The sequence below is a fragment of the Nycticebus coucang genome, chromosome X (genome assembly GCF_027406575.1).
Source record: "Nycticebus coucang isolate mNycCou1 chromosome X, mNycCou1.pri, whole genome shotgun sequence".
Lineage (NCBI taxonomy): Eukaryota > Metazoa > Chordata > Mammalia > Primates > Lorisidae > Nycticebus > Nycticebus coucang.
Genome location: NC_069804.1, coordinates 149,474,360 through 149,494,948, shown reverse-complemented (window position 1 = coordinate 149,494,948; position 20,589 = coordinate 149,474,360). Strand labels below are relative to the sequence as shown.

Sequence of the window (20,589 nt, the reverse complement as noted above, 5' to 3'; positions counted from 1 at the left end):
GGCCAATTCTCTATCCCAGTTAAATATTTGTTTTCTACAGTTTCTATGTATTAAAAACTTACCCAACCAAGTAAAAACTGCCATGTGCCAAACGTAATGTGGCCAAAGGGAATACAGTAATAAACAGGAAAGCAATGATCCTTGCCCTTACTACCTATACAAGAAATGTGAAAACTTATTTCTAGTATACACCACCTATCTCTATTGGCATCTAATATTATTAAATATAAAAATGGGCCAGGCACAGTGGCTCACGCCTGTAATTCCAGCACTTGGGAAGCCAAGGCAGGTGGATTGCCTGAGGTCATGAGTTCGAGACCAGCCTGAGGAAGAGTGAGACCCTGCCTCTTTCTTCCTTTTTATTTTTATTAAGTCATTTGTACATAGATCATGAATACATTTATGCCATTATGGGATTCAATGTGTTTATTATTTGTACAAATTGGAGTGCTTACATCCTACTAATCAACATAGCCTTCACCTCATTTACCCAATTACAGCGTTAAGGCATTTGTGTTCTACACCTGATAGATCCAACTTGTACTTGCAATATGCTCCATAGGTGTGGTTCCCCTACTAACCCTCCCTTCCCCTTCCCTCCTTCATCCTAGACTATAGTTGTATTTAATTTTTCATATGCAAGTGTGAGTGATTATAAATTGGTTTCACAGTAATACTGAGTACACTGGATAGTTTTTCTTCCATTCTTGAGATACTTTACCAAGAAGATTTTCCCGCTCCATCCATGTAAACATAAAAGAGGTAAAGTCTCCATTTTTTAATGCTGCATAGTATTCCATGGTATACATATACCACAATTTACTAATCCATTCATGGCTCGATGGGCACTTGGGCTTCTTCCAAGACTTGGTAATTATGAATTGAGCTGCAGTGAACAATCTGGTGCAAATATCTTTATTGCCAAATGATGTTTGGCCCTTTGGATACACAGGACCCTGCCTCTTAAAAAAAAAAAAAAAAATAGCCGGGCGTTGTGATAAGCAACCTGTAGTCCCAGGTACTTGGGAGGATGAGGCAAAGACAATTGCTTGAACCTGAGAGTTTGAGGCTGCCACAGCATTCTACCCTGGGCAACAAAATGAGACTCTGCCTCAAAAATAAATTAATTAATTAAATAAATAAAAGCAAGCCATGTATCTGGGTTTTTACCATTATAATCATTCTTTAAATAACTAATTTGTCATCAAAACAGTTTACCATACGCCTGGCATGGTGGCTCACACCTGTAATCCTAGCACTCTTGGAGACTGAGGCAGGTAGATTGCTTGAGCTCACAAGTTCTAGACCAGCCTGAGGAAGAATGAAACCCCGTCTCTACTAAAAATAGAAAAACGAAGGCAAGAGGATCGCTTGAGCCCAAGAGTTGGAGGTTGCTGTGAGCTATGATGCCACAGCACTCTACCCAGGGCGACAACTTGAGACTCTGTCTCAAAAAAAAAATACAGTTTACCATAGCTCAACAAAAATTACAAATATTCAAGTTGCTTTGTAATGTAAAAGGGAAGGAACACAACGGATAAGTGACATGGGGATTTTTTAAGAATACAAACCTTGGACGGCACCTGTGGCTCAAGGAGTAGGGCGCCGGTTCCATATGCTGGAGGTGGCGGGTTCATACCCAGCCCCGGCCAAAAAAAAAAAGAATACAAACCTTAATCTATATAAATAGCCGAAAATATTTACCTCTTCATTTTAAAAATCTACAGCTGCATATGTATACAACTGGCTTCCCCCGAAGAAGCCACTTACATTAAAAAAATCCACATCACCTTCAAATGTGCTGAATACCATTTGAACTAAACTGGGAAACTCAAGACTATAAAAATCAAACTCACCACACCATTTCTGGACTACTGTAGGTTATTAACTTTTAAAAAAATATTCTCACAGATCACAAGGTGGAGCTCTCACCTAGTGTCAAGGAAAAACTTTTGAGGTCTCTTTCACATTTACCAATTGTCTATAACTACTGTAAGAGTTAACATTCCACCAGCTTTGAAGGATAAAACAAAAATAAGTTTCAGTTGAGTACTTTCCTCTTGGGAAAAAAATGTACTAAACAAAAACTAGCTTTTGCTTCTCCTTACTGAAAATTTAGCTATCACATTTGTAAATAGGCTGAATAATACACATTAAAGTAAAACCAGGCCTGCATGGTAGCTCACTCCAGTAATCAATCACCGCACTGTGGTAGGCTATGTATGGTACCAGGATTCCCTGAGGCCAGGAGTTAGAGACCCAGTCTAGGCAACATAGCAATCTCCTCTCCACAAAAAAATTAAAAATTAGCTAGGTATGGTGGCTCAAGTTCTAGCTACTGGAGAGGATGAGGCAAGGTATCACTTGACCCCCAGGATATCTAGACAACAACGAGATACAACATTAGCACCACTGCACTCCAGTCTGGTCAACAAAGTAAGACCCTGTCTCAAGAAGTAAAAACATTTCCTTAAACATTAAATTTAAGTAAACATTCTCAGTAGCATTGCCTATACCTGACAGAAACAGATATACAAGCTAAAACTTAATCCCTATAACTTTTTATCTATAATTAGTTTATGTTTATGGCCTGTTGTTCAAAGTTTGAATTACAAATTGAATTCTTCTATTTCTGGGGTGGCACCTGTGGCTCAGTGAGTAAGGCACCAGCCCCATATACCGAGCGTGGCGGGTTGGAACCCGGCCCCAGCCAACTGCAATAAATTCTTCTATTTCTGAACACCAGTCAGATGCCTATTACTACAGCATAGTAACACAAATATACAAAAGTTATGATGATATTTCCATCTTTTTTAATGTTTTTATCTCAACTGACATGGGAAATATGTCTGTATCTTTAACAATCACTTTTAAGTCATTTGTCAGCATTAAGTCAGCAAGTCATTTAAAAAGAATGACTTGCTAAATTCGTTCAAATTACCCCCCAAAAATAAAAGCATACACAAAACATCCTGATATCTTTCTTTGATGTTGTTTAAAAATCTTAAGGTAGGCCAGGCATGGTGGCTCACACCTATGCCTAATACCATAGCTCTCTGGGAGGACTCTCGCCTATAATCCTAACACTCCGGAAGGCCCAGGTAGGACGATCCCTTGAGCTCAGGAGTTTGAGACCAGCCTGAGCCAGAATGACACCCCATCTCCACTGAAGATAAAAAAAGGTAGCTGGGTATTGTAGCAGGCTCCTGTAGTCTCAGCTACTCGGTAGGTTGAGGAAGAGGAATCACTTAAACCCAGGAATTTGCTGTGAACTAGGCTGACACCATCGCACTCTATCTAGCCTGGGCACCAAAGTGAGCAATTCCATCTCAAAAAACAAACAAAACTTGAAGATAATCTTTTTTTCTCTCTCTTTTTGCTAAAAGAATTATTAGTTTGAAGGTCCCTTAATTCAATCCCAAGTGGTCTCAAAAGAAAAATACAAAAAGCTACAAAACCATCACTAATAAGATTCCTTAGAATTCATATACCACTGGAGAGCACCGGGGGGGGGGGGCATTTATGTAGCCGGTTTGTTAATTCTCTCACTAAAAATGCTGACATATTCAACTATTAAAAGCTGGCACATTTACATACCATTCCCTTACCTTAACCCTCCTCCCCAAAGGGCCACATAAACCATTCTATAAAGGATTACAGCCAGGAAATGATTACACCCTTCTAAAAGGACACCATCATAATAATACGACTGCTGAAGATTAGGAATTACCCAAATGTCCACTCAATGTAATTAATATACAATGAAACTATAACTGTACACCAATGTGGGTAAGTATGATCTGTGAAAAACCATACGTTTACTGAGGTGGGTAGATTGCCTGAGCTCACGGGTTCAAGACCAATCTGAGCCAGAGCAAGACCTCCACTCTAAAAATAAATAGCCAGGAGTTCTGGCAGGGACCTGTAGTCCCAGCTACTTGGGAGGCTGAGGCAAGAGAAACACTTGAGCTCAAGAGTTTGGGGTTGCTGTGAACTGTGACTCCACCATACTCTACTGAGGGTGACAAAGTGAGATTTTGCCTCAAAAAAACCAAACAAACAACAAAAAAAAGCACCATATATTTAGATGCAATTACAACAGCAGAAAAGAGGCAAAAGAAGTAAGTTAACACATCAGGGTGGTGAAAACGTGGGTGATCTTTATAATTTTAATTTAGGATCCTACTATTAATAGAAAAAAAGTAAATTATGTGAACTAAAATAAAATATTAAGGCTTTCCCTTCAGTGACTGACTGGACCCCACTCTTGGCCAAGGGGAATCCCTAAAACTGAGTTGGTAGCCAAGAGAAAGGAGATCAGACTCCCTTCTTAAAGATGTCCTCTGTGACTCACTAACAGGCCTAAGGCTAATGCAACACCTATCTGCAGGTTCCAATATACATAACAATCCACTTGAGGTAGTCCAGTACTTTGTCTAATTAGCAGACCCTTTATCTTAAGCATTCTTTTTCATAGACTCCTAGTCTTTTAAAAATAAGAGCCTAACACTTTCAGCCAATTGTCAGCTGAACAATCTTTAAACCCACCTAAAACCTGTTAAGCACCCACATCCAGATGTCCCACCTTTCTGGGCCAAACCAATGTATGTTTTCCACATATTGACTTATGACCTCACCTATAATTCCTATCTCCCTAAAATGTTTAAAATCAAACTGTAACCCCACTACCTCAAGCCCACATGCTCAATGCTTCTTGGGTATGGCTCCCAGGTCATGGTCCTCAAATTTGATTCAGAATAAACCTCTGTATTTTAGTGAGTATGGCTTCTTTTTCCATAGACAATTATGAGGGGGACTTTACTTTTTAACATATGCTATTAAAAACTGAACTACCTGGGCTCGGCACGTGTAGCTCAAGCGGCTAAGGCGCCAGCCACATACACCAGAGCTGGCAGGTTCGTATCCAGCCGGAGCCTGCCAAAACAACAATGACAACTACAACCAAAAAATAGCCAGGCGTTTGGCAGGTGTTTGTAGTCCCAGCTACTTGGGAGGCTCTGTCTTGAAAAAAAAAAAAAAAAACCTAAACTACCTGAGGAATTGCAAAATTATTCTGATAAAATCTGATTTATTCATACTTCGTGCCCATAATCTGATAAAGTTAAACATATACAAAAACTCTGTGTTTTATCATAAAACATAACATCAGTTTGATTTTAAACATAATATTATGTTTGCCTACTCAAGATTAATAGGGAACAGACAGGTTCGTATAGACTCTTGACAACAGGATCGGGGATATGTTCTTTTTATTGGCCTATGTACACTCTTTCAGGAGATAGCAGTCAAGTCTGCCATTTATTTTAAAGTTGCGAATGCTAAAGGTAGACTAGTTCCTGCAGTAATACACAATTGATCAGAACAGGAAAGTTACTATCATTGCTATGTGAAATAATGACACATGGCAATTTCAGCCCACAGGGTAAGAAATGAGAAACTCACCCAAAATTTAGACATAAATACCTACCTTCAAAGAGGGAGGGAAACTACTGCTCCATTGATGATTAATAAATAACCTTAAAAATATTCTCCCTACCCAAAATATATTTTCCGCCCTCTTTTAATATCCCTAATTTGTGCTAAAGCAGCGGTTCTCTACCTGTGGGTCGTGACCCACAGGAAATGTATTAAAGGGTCATGGCATTAGGAAGGTTGAGAACCACTGTGCTAAAGTCTTCTGAGTAAATGACATGGTGAAAAGGATAAAAATCAAGCAGTAATCATGTGCACTCAGATAGTAGTAAAATCTTATCCTACAAGTTTCTTGATAGCAACACTCACACTATAGTTACTACATGTATCATTTGCAAATCTTTTCTTTTCTACAAAGAATGAAATCCTAAAGAATTCCTAATGGTAGGCCTACTCCAGTGCAGGAACAGGTAACCTCCAGAGGGTGTGCCTAAAAAATCTGCATGTGTAAGAAAATTAATGACCCTGGCTTGGCACCCATTGCACAGTGGTTGCCAGCCACATAGACCAAGGGTGGTGGGTTCGAACACAGCCAGGGCCAGCTAACAACTACAACAACAACAAAAATAGCTGGGTTTTGTGGCAGGCGCCTGTAGTCCCAGCTACTTGGGAGGCTGAGGCAAGAGAATCACTTAAGCCCAAGAGTTGGAGGTTGCTGTGAGCTGTGACGCCACAGCACTCTACCCAGGGTGACATAGTGAGATTCTGTCTCCAAAAAAAAAGAAAAGAAAAGAAAAGAAAAAGAAAATTAATGACACTTAATTAATTGTAGGTTAGGTCCGTATCTGTGCTCAGAAACTTTAAAGGAGGAGAGGCCAAAAGTAAAAGGCCTTTCTGAAGTAACTAAGTAGACAAACTGAACACACCTAAGGCTAAAAACACTTCAAAAATAATTTTTACTTTCAGAAAGGGGAGAAGGAGCAAGCTAGGACAGTATATAGATAGAACATCACTACAAACTGCCAAAAACTAAAGCCAAACAGAACTCGAAACATCCACCTGTTCACCTCCTATTTTCAAGTGTATGGTAGTAGGTGCTCAGCAATCTTCCTACTTTCCTTGTCTACCAACATTCACCAACATTTTCAAAATACAAGGTCAGACAATTAAGTTGGCATACTCATCCTACAAAAAGCACTACATACCTTACTGTAGAATATATGGTATAATTGTGGTCACCTTCAAAGTACGTCAAAGTACTTCCCTTCAGAAGCTATACACCAAAAGCCAGCATCTAGTCCACCTCGAAAGCACTTTTTCCAGGATAAGTTCTCAAACTTAACTGTCCAAGCTCTCTCACCACAACTGGGATCATCTGGCCTAACCTACATATTCAGCCTGTCCCAGGTCTTGACCATCAGTTCTGGTTTCTATTAAAAAAATCTAACATGCCACTTGTAAACTTAGCAACAAATGAATACATTTAACCAACAGTATGAATATTGCCGACGAAGGGGGGGGCGCAAAATAAAAAGGTTTCTCCCTTTTTCTTGCATACCCAGTACTTACACAGTTGTAATCCCCCAAGATCACACCTAGTGTCTCTGATATGCTCTTGCTGTACTATGTCTCCCACTCCAATCCCAGGAACTAGAATCTCTCTCTTGAGTTGCCCTAACCTGAATGCTGTATTGTCCTCCTCCAGTTCAACTACTGGCACTAGCTGCTGCTTGACACTGGATACCATATTATAGCAGACATCTTGGATATACATCACTGCTCTCAAATTCCATGTCTGCTAATTCTCCAGTCTGTCCTAATAAGCTGCAGTTCTCTACACATCATCTGGCTCTACTCGAAGATAAATATCAAAACAATTATTTGTTTTATCATACACTACCACCTTAAAATCATTTCTCAGTATGCCCAGAACAGCTAATAATTTTTAAAAGTGCTGCCAATGCCTACTTTTCATCTTGCTTCAATCTGAACACTAACTTGACATTTAACTTTCTGCATTGAGTTAATTTGATACCTACCTATACACATACATCTCTCAAGAACATAACTTGCTATATATTAAGATATCACAACAGGTAACTATAACTGGATGTAACGGCTACGAAAATTTCAGGTGAAATCCAATGAACTTGTATAAATAAATATCTAGATCTCACAAAAAAATTACAAAAAAGAACTAAATTCATGTTAACATTCGTAAGTGTTACACACCATAATATAAGCACAATAATGTAATTACCATCAATATTTCACACTGGGCATCACTGGCTCATTGGCAGATTTGAAACAGTGGCAGGTAAGTATCAAGGCAAATTCCACAGCAAGGTTGATAAAGACAGGATAATCCTGCTTGGATTTTAGGAGAATTCTAATTTTCATGTCATGTACTTAGCAAATTACACCCAAAGCTTCCACATTTATTTATCCTAGGTAGCAAAAAGTTCTAAACTAAATACTGAGTGTTTATTAATAATTTGCCCAAAGATAGAGATACAACTGTAGCCATAATACAATTCAGTAAATTAAAAGTAACAAAGAAATGTAAACTAAATCACTCTATAGATAATGAAAATTTTTAATCTAAAATTCAGAACTGCTGTGACTACTAAGCACATTACCTTTTTTTCCATTTTAACATGACCACACGACATAGCATGTCACATATGTGTTTTTTTTTGTTCCTTTCACTTCTGATTTAGTCAAGACCTGATTAAAATCTTTTCACCTGGGCGGCGCCTGTGGCTCAGTGAGTAGGGCGCCGGCCCCATATACCGAGGGTGGCGGGTTCAAACCCAGCCCCGGCCAAACTGCAACAAAAAAAATAGCCAGATCTAGCCGGGCGTTGTGGCGGGCGCCTGTAGTCCCAGCTACTCGGGAGGCTTAGGCAGGAGAATCGCCTAAGCCCAGGAGTTGGAGGTTGCTGTGAGCTGTGTGATGCCACGGCACTCTACTGAGGGCCATAAAGTGAGACTCTGTCTCTACAAAAAAAAAAAAAAAAAAAAATCTTTTCACCTACAACTACAGTACACAATTCAGAGCCTTTAAGTATATTCATATTCAAGTTCAGAAATCAAATATGTTTTCACAATTCAGTTTGAGAACACAGCAGGGTTACTTCCCAATTCTTATTTCAGATCTAGAGAATAATTTATCATTTGACAACTCCACTAAGTCAGACCCATATCCCTGACAAAGTAATAACAAAGTATTAACAAAGCAATAACAAAGTAATAACAAACCACCTGAAAAACAATTATACCCCATGAACAAATAAAATTTATTCCTGGAATGCAAGGCTGGTTCAACACATAAAACTCAATATAATATAGCACATTACAAGAAAGAAGGACAAACCTACATTGTCTTGATTGATACAGAAAAAGCATTTGACAAGAGTCAACATCTGTCACTATAAAAACTCAACAAAGTATAATTAGAAGAATTACTTGCTTTTTGATTATTTGTCTCCACCAAACGCATATGAAAATAAAAAAATAAAATAAAAACCACATGTGGAAATTTAATCCCCAATGTGGCAGTATTAGAAGGCAGGGCCTTTAAGAAGTGATTTGGTCATGAGAGTTTTGCTTTTATAAATGAATTAAACCACTTTAGACTAATGGCTTAATAGATTAAAGGAGAAATAGGTTATCATGGGAGTAAGATTAGTGTGGCTTTATAAAAACATGAAAAGAGATCTGAGCTAGCACCCCAATCCCCCATGCCATCTGATGCCCTACATCACCTAGAGATCCTTCAGAAAATTCCCACTAGCAAGAAGGCCCTCACCAGATGTGGCCCCTCAGCCTTGGATTTCTGAAGCCTCTGTTAACTGTAGGAAATAAATTTCTTTTCTTTATAAATTACCCAGTTTGGGGTATTCTGTTATAAGCAACAAAAATAAACAAAATAGTATCTCTACTTTAAAAAGATCATTTATGGGGCAGTGCCTGTGGCTCAGTGAGTAGGGCACCAGCCCCATATGCCGAGGGTGGCGGGTTCAAACCCAGCCCCGGCCAAACTGCAACAAAAAAATAGCCGGGCGTTGTGGCGGGCGCCTGTAGTCCCAGCTGCTCGGGAGGCTGAGGCAGGAGAATCACGTAAGCCCAAGAATTAGAGGTTGCTGTGAGCCGTGTGATGCCACGGCACTCTACCCGAGGGCGGTACAGTGAGACTCTGTCTCTACAAAAAAAAAAAAAAAAAAAGTTCATTTATGAAAAGTCTACAGCTAACATCATACTCAATGGTAAAGAGACTGAAAGGGTTTTGTTTATTATCAGAAGTAAGGTAAGGATGCCCACTCTCACCACTGTTTAACAGTGGATTGGAAGTCCAGGCCAAGGCACATAGGCAAGAAAAATAAATAAAATGTATTAAGGACAAAATAATCTCAGCTCCTAGGCTATATGAACTTATATGAACAAAACTCCAACGTTACCACACAAACATAATAAATAAAAAAACATTAGAACTAGGCCGGGCATGGTGGCTCATGCCCATAATCCTAGCACTCTAGGACAGGCGTTCTCAACCTGTGGGTTGCGAAACACAGGAACCGTATTAAAGGCTCGTGGCATTAGGAAGGTTAAGAACCACTGCTCTAGGAGGCCAAGGAGGGTGGATTGCCGTGAGCTCACAGGTTTGAGCCCAGCCTGAGCAAGAGCAAGACCCCATCTCTAAACATTTCTAAAAATAGCCAGGCATGGGGTGTGGGGCGTGGGGGGGGCACCTATAGTTCCAGCTACTTGGGAGGCTGAGGCAAGAGAATTGCTTGAGCCCAAGACTCTGAGGTTGCTGTGAGCTGTGACATCACTGCACTCTATCCAGGGTGACAAAGTGAGACTCTGTCTCAAAAAAAAACTGTTAGAACTAATGAACAAATTCAGTAAATTTGCAGAATACCAAATCAACACACAAAATTCACTTATACTTCTCAACAATAAAAATAAACAATCTATGCCAGGTGCCATGGCTCACACCAATAATCCTAGCAATCTGGGAAGTAGAGGCCAGAGGATTCTTGAACTCAGGACCTCGTAAATCAGCCTGAACAAGAGCAAGACCCCATCTCTACTAAAAATAGATGTGAAGTTAAAAAAAAAAAAAAAAAACACAGGCAGGCGGGGTGGCAGGCAACTATTTTCCCAGCTACTCCAGAGGCTAAGACAAGATAATCACTTGAGCCCTAGAGTTTGAAGTCCATGTGAGCTACACTGATGCCACAGCACTCTACCCAGGGCAAAGAAGAGAGATTGTCTCAAAAGAAAAGAAAAATTAATGATTTAAAAAGGAAATTAAGAAAACAATTACAGGTTTGACGCCCACAGCACAGTGGTTATGGTTCTGGCCACATACACGGAGGCTGGCACGTTCGAACCCAGCCCAGGTCAGCTAAACAACAGTGACAACTGCAACAAAAAAATAGCCAGGCGTTGTGGCGGGCACCTGTAGTTCCACTACTTGGGAGGCTGAGGCAAGAGTACCGCTTAAGCCCAAGAGTTGGAGGTTGCTGTGAGCTGTGACACAAGAAGAGCACCCTACAGAGGGCAATATAGTGAGACTGTCTCAAAAAAAAAAAAAAAAAAAAAAGGAAAAGAAAGGAAAAAAAAAGGAAACAATTACATTTATAATCACATCAAAAAGAATAAAATATCTTAGGAAAGTATCTCAAGAATGGAAGAAAAAGTATCCAATGTACTCAGTCCTATTATGAAGCCAATTTATAGCTTTCATATGAAAGCTATAACCCAGTTATAGCCCAAGAAGAAGAGGAAAGGGGAGAGGGAAGGGAGGGGAGGGGAGGGAGAGGGTGGATGGAGGGAGGGTAATCTGTGGGAGGATCACACCTACGGTGTTTCTTACAAGGGCACATGTGAAATTTACTAAGTGTAGGATATAAATGTCTTCGCACACTAAGAAAATGCCATAAAGGCTATGTTAACCAGTTTGATGAAAATATTTCAAATTGATTATAAAACCAGCACATTGTACCCCATGATTGCATTAATGTACACGGCTATGATTTAATAAAAAAGAATAATAAGGAATAAACCTAACCAAGATAACACTTATATACTGAAAAACATAAAATGTTGCTAAAAGAAATTAAACATGACACAATTAAATGGAAAAACATCTTGTTTTCATTAAGTAGAAGACCTATTACAGTTATGATGTCCATACTACCAAAATAATCTACAGATTCAATCCAATCCCTATCAAAATGAAAATAGTATGTTTTGCAGCAATAGCCTGAAATTCAAATGGAAATCTGAAGAGATCCCAAATAGCCCAAACAAATTTGGAAAAGCGAACAAAGTTGGCGGACTCACACATCTTAACTTCAAAACATTACTGTCTGTCAGTAATGTTGCCCATAGGCTCTTAGAAACTGTAACTTAAATGGAAATGGCACCCAGAAAGTCCTCAAATGAATAGCATCATGACACATTGTTGATGAGAAAAACAAACTGCTTTCATTATGTTGTTTTACTTAAAGTAATAGTTTCCAGGAACCTATCAGCGTTAAGTGAGGACTTACTATACAAAGCTATAGTAATCAAAATGGTAAAGAAAGACAAATAGAGGTGATAAGATTGCTTCAGCTCAGAAGTTCAAATCCAGCCTGACCAAGAGTGAGATCCCCGTCTCTACTAAAAACTGAAAAACTAGCCATGCACTATGGCAGGTACCTATAGTTCCAGCTACTTGGGAGGCTGAGGCAGGAGGATTGCTTGAGCCCAAGAGTTTGAGGTTACAGGGAAATATGATGGGGACACTGCACTCTAGCTTGAGTGACAGAGCCAAACTCTACATCAAAAATAAATAAATAAATAGCAACTTATTTTTGTCAGTGGGCAAAAGACTTGAATAGGCATTTCTCAAAAAATGATATACAAATGGCCAACAGCATATAAAAGGTAAATGTCACTAATCTTCATATAAATGCAAATCAAAACCAAAATGAGATATCACCACATGCCCATTAGGATGGTTACTATTAAAAAAAGAAGTCAGTAACAATGAAGAAATTACAACTCCTGTGCACTGTTAACAGGATTGTGAAATGGTACAATCACTAAGAACAACTAAATGAACATTCTTTTCAAAATTAAAACCAGAACTACCATTATTATCCAGCAATCCCACTTCTGGGTATATTACTCAAAAGAATTGAAACCAAGGTCTCAAACAGGTATTCGCACACCTACATTAATGCACCACTATTCAAATTTGCTAAGAGGGGATCTAAAATGGACATCAAGAGATAAATGGATGAACGAAATGGAGTATATACACACAAGAGAACATTATTCACCTTTAATAAGGAAGGATATTGAACACAGATGAAACTGAGGACATTATGCTAAGTCACATCAAGACAAGTACTATGATTCTGCTTATGAAGTATATAAATAAAGTAAGCCAATTTCATAGAAACAGAAAGTAGAATGGTAGCTACCAGAGCCTATGAGAAGGGGGGAAAGTGGAGTTATTAAATGGGCATAGAGTTTTAAATTCCTATAAATCCATTTCACAATATTGTGTATATACATAACATTACTGAACTGTACACATAACACTTAAAATGATTTTGTGGCTCACACCTGTAATCCTAGCACTCGGGGAGGCCAAGGCAAGTAGATTGCTTGAGCTCAGGAGTTCAAGACCAGCCTGAGCAACAGCAAGTCCCTAAAAAATAGCCAGGCATTGTGAAAGGTACCTGTAGTCCCAACTACTTGGGAGACTGAGACAAGAGATTGTCTTGAGGTTGCTGTGCACTATGATGTCATAGCACTCTACCAAAGGTTATAAAGTGAGACTGTCTCAAAAAAATAAAATAAAATAAACCTTTTATCAAACAAGATTCTCTCATATGGTATAGACTCAAAAAATCATCAAGAGAATACCTTCCTATTAAATAAGCATACTATATATATAACACAACTTTTTTTTTTTTGAGACAGTCTCACTATGTCACCTCCCGTAGAGTGCTGTGGCATCACAGCTCACAGCAACCTCAAACTCTTGGGCTAAAGTGATTCTCTTGCCTCAGCCTCCCAAGGAGCTGGGACTACAGGCGCCCACCACAAAGCCGGGCTATTTTTTTATTGTAGTTCTCATTGTTGTTTTAGCCGGCCTGGGCCCGGTTTGAACCTGCCAGCCTCAGTGTATATGGCTGGCACCCAAACCACTGTGTGGGCACTGTGCCTATAACAAAGCTATTGACATCTTTGACATTTCTCTCCCATTTAAAAAAGTTAAAATGTCACAAACGTTCTATTAATTTTACAGCAAAATATCAAAAGAAATGATCTAGCTATCTGTTTCAAAAGACATGGTAGGACTTGGATGAATGAGAATGATTCCAGCTACATTTTTAAAGTTACTCATCATAAAGTATGAGAATTATCATTGAAATTTAAATCCGTTTAACAGGGTCGAGCATGGTGGTTCATGCCTATAACCCTAGCACGCTGGGAGGCTGAGGTGGGTGGACTGCTTTAGCTCAGGAGTTTGAGACCACCCTGAGCCAGAGCGAGACCCCACCTCTAAAAATACCTGGTGGGCACCTGTAGTCCTAGCTACTTGAAAGGCTGAGGGCGGAGAATCACTTAAGTCCAAGAGTTTGAGGTTGCAGTAAGCTATGATGCCACAGGACTGTACTGAGAGTGACAAAGTGAGACTCTGTCTCAGAAGAAAAAAAAAATCCATTTAGCAAATGTTATAAATAAATAAATAAATAAAACAAGTGTTCTCTCCCTCTTTCAACATGTGTTGGTACAAGTCTTCATAGTTACTGACAAGAGAATAGCAAACAACTTAAAACCAAAAAAAAAGCAACAACAACCTTCTAGCAGCAACGCAAGTGAGCTAGCTGCGTTCAAGGATTAGCACTAAAGTATCTCATGTTATGAAACTAAGGATTAGGAATTACTTATCCTTAAAACGCAACATTTGATTACATTAAACTCAAGGGAGGGAACACAGAACATAAATGTGATCTACTAAGGAGAGACACGAACCTATGTAACACCAGGGCCTGCCTCTACCTCTCTGCTTCTGACTCTCTCACACAAACACACAACACACACTTATTTTGTCCTGTAACCTATTCCATTTTCTAGCTTTACACACCCGTGAGTGTATTTCATCCTCTATAGTATGCCATCTAAACTGACCAACTCTCACTTGCTTATCTTTGATGGCGGACATCACAAAAATTATTCATGGACTTTTTTATCCGCCTTTTTTTTTTTTTGTAGAGACAGAGTCTCACTTTATCGACCTCAGTAGAGTGCTGTAGCGTCACAGCTCACAGCAACCTCCAACTCCTAGGCTTAGGCGACTCTCTTGCCTCAGCCTCCCAAGTAGGTGGGACTACCAGCGCCCACCACAACACCCGGCTGTTTTTTGTTGCAGTTTGGCTGAGCAGGGTTTGGACGCTCCACCCTCGGTATATGGGGACGGCGCCCTACCCAGCTTTTCGCTTTTTTTCTTTGAGACAGAGTCTCATTTTGTCACCCTTGGTAAACTGCCATGGCATCACAGCTCACAGCAACCTTAAACTCTTCAGCTCAAGCAATTCTCTTGTCTCAGTCTCCCAAGTAGCTAGGATTATAATAGGCGCCTGCCACAAGGCCCGTTCTTTTTTTTAAGAGATAGCCTTTTTTTTTTTTTTTGTAGAGACAGAGTCTCACTTTATGGCCCTGGGTAGAGTGCCGTGGCCTCACGCAGCTCACAGCAACCTCCAACTCCTGGGCTTAAGCGATTCTCTTGCCTCAGCCTCCCGAGCAGCTGGGACTACAGGCGCCCGCCACAACGCCCGGCTATTTTTTGGTTGCAGTTTGGCCGGGGCCGGGTTTGAACCCGCCACCCTCGGTATATGGGGCCGGCGCCTTACCGACTGAGCCACAGGCGCCGCCCAGCCTTTTTTTTTTTAAGTGTGAGCCATCATGCCCAGCCCATTATTTTGCTTTTGTTAGTGTTTGCGTATTTAATGTGTGCCCAAGACAACGCTTCTACCAATGTGCAGGAGAGAAGAATGAAGACTGGATATTCTGCTTGCAAAACATCCCCACAAAAGACTATCAACATGCTAACAAAGGAAGCCAAAATAATGATCAGCAAAAACATAATATTAACAATATATATTTTAAGGCTGATCTTATATATTTCAGGCTGGTCTTGAACTCCTGAGGGCTGGGCACTGTGTGTGGCTCACACCTGTAATCCTAGCACTCTGGGAGGCAGAGACAGATGGATTGCTTGAGCTCAGGAGTTCAAGACCAGCCTGAGAAAGAGTGAGATCCCATCAAAATAGCTGGGCACTGTAGTGGGTACCTGTAGTCCCAGCTACTTGGGAGGCTGAGGCAAGAAGATCTCTTGAGCCCAAGAGTTTGAGGTTGCTGTGAGCTGTGATGCCATAGCGCTCTACCAAGGGTGACAAAATAAGACTCTTATCTCAAAAAAGAATATATTATTAGCTGGATGCAGTGGCTCACACCTATAATCCTAGCAGTCTGGGAGGCCAAGGCAGGTAGATATCCTGTGCTCACGGGTTCAAGACCAGCCTGAAGCAAGAGTGAGACACCATCTCTAAAAGCAGCCAGGTGTTGTGGCAGGAACCTGTAGTCCCAGCTACTTGGGAGACTGAGGCAAGAGGATCTCTTGAGCCCAAGTATTTGAGGTTGCTGTGAGCTATGACACCACAGAACTCTACTAAGGGCAACAAAGTAAGACTGTCTCAAAAAAAAAAAAAAAGAATCTATTATTAAATACATATACTAGGACTCAGTGGTTAAGGCACCAACCACATACACCAGACGCAGGCAGGTTCGAACCCAGACCGGGCCCACTAAAGAAAAATGACAACTGCAAAAAAAAAAAAAAAAAGCCAGGCATTGTAGTGGGCGCCTGTACTCCCAGCTGCTTGGGAGGCTGAAGCAGGAGAATTGCTCGGCCCAAGAGTTGGAGGTTGCTGTGAGCTGTGATGCCAGAGCACTCTACCGAGGGTGACATAGTGAGAACTGTTTTCATTAGACTTGAAAGTATACTCTACTTCAGAGAACTTGAAACTACTGTCTTAGATTCATAGTTATTGCAACTTTGCTGTTATGACATAGCTTGTTGTAACAATGGTTATCTGCTAAGTCATTAGTCAGGAAAGAAACTTAATTAAAAAACCATTTCTACAGAAAAAGATGTGTTGCAATGATCCACTTCACAAAAAATTATCTGCCAAATAATGCAGCAAAACCAAAAATAACATGTATGAGATGGTTCTCATGCAAGAATCTATTTTATTCTATGATTAACTTCGGGGGGAAAAAAACTCAGAATGCTCTTTTCATCTTGAAAAACCTTGCTCTCTCCCTCACTCCCCGCTCTACCTACCTACCAATGATTGTGTTCAGCTCTTCTGATTAGTAAACTCCATCTAAGAAAGGGAAAACATTTTTTCCTCCAACTACTTCACATATATTATTATCCTTATGTTTGCCAAATACCTCTCTCACACATCATTTTACTTGAATGTTTTTCTTCATTATGTCTCCACACACAGGTTATTCCTTTGTCACCTGCTTTGCCTGTATTTCATCTGTTTTTCTGCCCTTAAGTTACATAGTAACAAGCAGAGTTTCTCCATTGCTATATACCTTTTAACTTAGTTACTAGTAAACCTACTATTATTTCATATTGATCATTGACTTGTAGATCACAAAATAGTTCAGAAATCAAGTGTGACAGAGTCAACTGTCATACCATTAAAAACAGTATTAACACAACTCTAAAAATCTTATGTTAGATCTGGCACTTATTATCAAAGTTTATATCAAATTATGTTCATCAGTGTACTACCTTTACATAAGAAAAAGTTATAAAATAAGAATGTGTGTGATTTGGCTGTATTTGTATGCACAAAGAGAAATATTGATAAGAAATTGGAATTATTAATAAGAAATATTTCAACCTGTGGGTCACAACCCACAGGAACTGTATTAAAGGGCCCTGGCATTAGGAAGGTTTAGAACCACTGGTACATGGGATGGGAGATAAAAGGACCACAGGAAGCAGGAGTCTGGAAATCTTCTATCTAGTTTTCCAACTAAGTTTAACTTTTGAATCAGGAAAATGTATCATTCATTCAAAAAATAGGTGGCACCTGTGGCTGAAGGAGTAGGGCGCTGGCCCCATATACCAGAGGTGTAGGGTTCAAACGCAACCCAGGCCAGAAACTGCAAAAAAATAAAACAAGGGTGGCTCCTGTGGCTCAGGGAGTAGGGCACTGGTCCCATATACTGAGGGTGGTGGGTTCAAACTCAGTCCTCGCCAAAACTGCAAATAAATAAATAAAAATAAAATAAATAAAACTGAAGGCAGTTGCCCGTGGCTCAAGGAGTAGGGCGCCCGGCCCTGGCCAAAACTGCAAAAAAAAAAAAAAAAAAAGGAAGAAAGAAAGAAGAAAAAGAAAAGAAAGGAAGAAGAAGAAAGAAACTGAATTTTAAAAATTCCTAAAATTGAAAAATTGGAAAAAATAAACCTAATTGCATACATAAAATTAATAACACAAACATACAAAGAAAGCATTTATAATGAGTTCAGAACACAGTGCTTTGTTTATTCTTAGTGGGATGAATTCTAAGGACAAAAATAATAACAAAATTAATCGTCACGTAATAGTTTGGTTGTTTGTTATAATATTATTTTCTTCTCAAGATATTCTCTTTATACTATAGGAGAAACAATGTAAGTAATCATGTTAATAATAAGAACCAAGATTTGAAGCATAAAAAACTTTTAAAACACATGGTAAAACTGAAACAGGGAAATGCAAATTAAAGCCACAATCTGGTATCACTACACCTATCAGAATTGCAAAAATAAAAAAGTAACAACATCAATATACTAGCAAAGATAAATCAAAATTGATTGTTATACACAGCTAGTGAAAATGTAAAATGATTCAACCACTATGGCAAAGAGCTTAGAAGTTTCATTGAAAACCATACATGTATTTGTCATAACAATCAGCGATATTATTCCTGACCATTTATCCTAAAAGGAAAACCTATATACACACAAAAAAACTTCTAAACGAATATTCATGAAAGTTTCATTTGTAATAGCCAAGCATTAGAAGTAACTCTGTTAAGGGTTGAATTGTGACCTCCAAAATTCAAATGTTGAAGCCCTAACCTTCAATATCTCATAATTAGAACTTGTTTGGATTTAGGGTCTTTACAAAAGTTAAAATGAGGTACTTAGAATGGACCCTAATGCAGTATGAATGGTGTCCTTCCTTATAAAAGAGGGAAATTTGGGCTTGGTACGTGTGGCTCAAGCCAGCAAGGCACCAGCCACATACACCTGAGCTGGCAGGTTCGAATCCAGCCCAGGCCAGCCAAACAACAATCACAGCTGCAACCAAAAAATAGCAGGCACCTGTAGTCCCAGCTACTTGGGAGGTGGAGGCAGGAGAATTGCTTGAGCCCAGGAGTTGGAGGTTGCTGTAAGCTGTGATGCCAGGGCACTCTACCCAAAGTGACGGCTTCAGGCTCTGTCTCAAAAAAAAAGGAGAAATTTGGAGAAAAAACATGTATAGAAGAACACACAGGGAGAATATTGTGTGAAAATGAAGACAGAGATGGTAATGTTTCTATAAGCCAAGAAACATCAAAAACTGCCAGACCCACCAGAAGCTAGGGGTGAGGCGTGGAACAGATCCTTTCTCACAGCTCTCAGAATGAAATACCCACTGGCTGGGCACGTGGCTCACGCCCATAATCCTAGCACTCTGGGAGGCATTATGGCAGGTCCCTGTAGTCCGAGGTACTGGGGAAGCTGAGGCAAGAGAATCCCTTGAGTCCAAGAGTTGGAGGTTGCTGTGAGCTATAATGTAACTGCACTCAACAGAGGGCCACAAAGTGAGACTTGGTCTCAATAAAAATATAAATATATAAATAAAGAATGAAGTACCCCCTGCCAAATCCTTGATATTGGATTTCCAACCTCCAAACAATAAATGTCTATGGTTTAAGCCACCCAGTTGTTAATACTTTTGTTATGGCAGCCCTAAAAAACATTACAAACCCAAATATCCCTCAATGAGTAAATGGTTAACCAAACTCTGGTACCTAGAATACAACTCAGCAATAGAAAGGAATGAACTGTTGACATTTAACAACTTGGATGTATCTCAAGGGAATTATGACAAATGAAAAAGAAACCATTCAACAGATTGTATTTCTATTTATGTGACACCCTAAAAATGTCAAAATTATGAAGAACCTATCAGTGATTGAAAGGGATTATGGTTTGAAGAGAAGAAGGGGGTACGGGAGAGGCAAGTGTACCATAAATGAGTAGCACAGGAGATCTTTGTGATGACAGAACAATTCTCTATCCTGGTGGTAGCAGTTACACCAATCTATACATGATAAAAATGCATAGACTTACACACAGGTTTATATAAATGAGAACATTTTCTCATGTAAATGGGTACAATGTAGGGGTATATGGCACATCTCCTGGGTAAAAGCACTCAATCACAACTCAGACACTTCCTGACAAATACAAACAATGTAACATAATCTTAAGTACCCTTGTATTAATCTGAAACAAAAAATAAATAAGTATGTTTGTAACTGGTAAAATCTTAATAAAGTCAAGTCAGCCCTCTTTATCCATGGGTTTCCCAAGCTTGGGTTCAACCAAATACAGATCCAAATATTCAGGAGAAAAATAACAAAAAGGAAAATAATACAGTGTAAAAACTATTTGCACAACATTTACATTGCTAGATTTAAAGTATACAGGAGGATAGGCATATGTGACATGCAAATACTATACCATTTTATCTGAGGAATGTTAAATATGCTCTTTGGTATTCTCTGCTCCTGGAACCAATCCCTGGAGGATACCAAGGGATTGTACCAATGTCACTTTTAGTCTTTTTTTTTTTTTTTTTTTGGGGGGGGTCAGTCTCACTCTGTCGCCCAAGTAGAATGCCATGGCATCATCATAGTTCACAGTAACTCCAGGGCTCAAGGGGTCCTCTTGCCTCAGCTCCCAGAGTGGATAGGACTACAGGTGCCAGCAATAACACCCGGCTAGTTTTTCTTTTTTTCTTTC

At 39.5% G+C, this 20,589-nt stretch overlaps 1 protein-coding gene across 8 annotated transcripts in view; it reads right to left on the bottom strand.

Moving 5' to 3' along the window:
- The window catches only part of STAG2 (stromal antigen 2), a 167,215-nt gene that overhangs the window by 93,264 nt on the left and 53,362 nt on the right, over positions 1 to 20,589 (bottom strand). The window lies entirely within an intron of this gene.